Below are 1364 nucleotides of genomic sequence, written 5' to 3'. Positions count from 1 at the left end.
TTAAATGTGTCCAAGATGTTGTTATTAATGTAAAAATTTTAAGGATTTTTTTAAAACATTTTGGACGCAGCTTAAAATAAAATTTTAGTTAATTATCATTCAATAAATTTTTTGGGTTTAAAGAAAAGTTATTTGGAGAATAGAATAATATTTCTTAAAATTATAAAAATAAAATTTGGTATCTATTCTATCTCCAATTTTGGAATAATAATAAAAATGATTATTTTAGAAAGGAACTATTTATTATACACATGAATTTCATATAAAACCTACACTTATCATAAAAAATTATTTAAATGCTTTTAAGACCTTCATAAATACTCTTTTAACTTCTCCCTTAACAATCATTCTTAATTGTTATGTATACCTAATAAATTAAGACACTGGATACAAAAATTTTCATGGCTCAGTTATATATTTTCCATTTTATCAGACTTTAGATTTTTATAAGTAAATTTATACCCTATTTTTTTGTGACATAATAATTTACTATGTTATTTATATATATATTATTTTATGTAGATAAGAATAACAATAAATTCTCATATACCTAGGAATCTTAACTTATAATGTTTTTCTTCTGGACTGGTATTTTTCATAGGATAAGGTTTCATAGTTTTTTAAGGTGTTTGATATTGGTTTTTCTAACTCTAAAATAATTAAAAATTATTTATTAATATTAAAAATTTACTTTGATATAAAGTGCTTACCATCTAATGAGCCAGGTCAAAATATTTTTATGCAATCTAAAAATATATTAATATATCTAAATTTATAATACCTTCTCCCAATGTTCTCTAGTTGGAACTGGCATATGAATATCTTTTAAAGTTTTCCATATAGCATCACATACCTCTGGAATGATGATAACAAAGCAATTCGCTTATTCTGCTTTTTAACTTGGTTTGTTTTTTCTTATATTGGTAGTTGGGTTTTGTTGAATAATCTAATAAAAATAATATAATTATAAAAAAACTGAAAAAATTATACTTGGTTGCTGGATATCATTGCTATGAAATGTGAAGTGAATGAAATGGTAAGTGTATGAATGCAGGTGATTACTATTGGATCGATTACGCTATAATCATTTTTATTAGACAAATATGTTTTAAAAGAAAACTATTGGCTAAATTTGATTGACGTTTTTTGAAGATTATTATAATAGATTTAAAATTAATTAATTTTTTTTTTAACTATTTAAATTTCAAGATTTTTTTTTATTTAAAAAAGCATCTTATTAATTTATAGAATCATATAATAATAACCTTTTATGCTCTAATAAATATTTCAAGTTTTATTTTTTTTTAAAAAAGCATTTTATTAATTTATAAAATCAAAATATATTAATAACATTTTATACTCTA

At 20.8% G+C, this 1364-nt stretch overlaps 1 long non-coding RNA gene across 1 annotated transcript; it reads right to left on the bottom strand.

Moving 5' to 3' along the window:
- Positions 1–318: 318 nt before the first annotated feature.
- On the bottom strand, positions 319–1077 carry LOC135925095 (uncharacterized). The gene is made up of 4 exons (XR_010571526.1): positions 991–1077; positions 782–946; positions 692–746; positions 319–650 (listed from the first exon to the last, which is right to left on the bottom strand). It is a non-coding gene; the product is annotated as an uncharacterized LOC135925095 (long non-coding RNA).
- Positions 1078–1364: the final 287 nt, after the last annotated feature.

The sequence above is a fragment of the Gordionus sp. m RMFG-2023 genome, chromosome 2, assembly GCF_954871325.1.
Source record: "Gordionus sp. m RMFG-2023 chromosome 2, tfGorSpeb1-WG-v2, whole genome shotgun sequence".
NCBI lineage: Eukaryota > Metazoa > Nematomorpha > Gordioida > Chordodea > Parachordodidae > Gordionus > Gordionus sp. m RMFG-2023.
The sequence above is the reverse complement of the archived record's forward strand: the minus strand, read 5'-3'. Positions and strand labels throughout refer to the sequence as shown.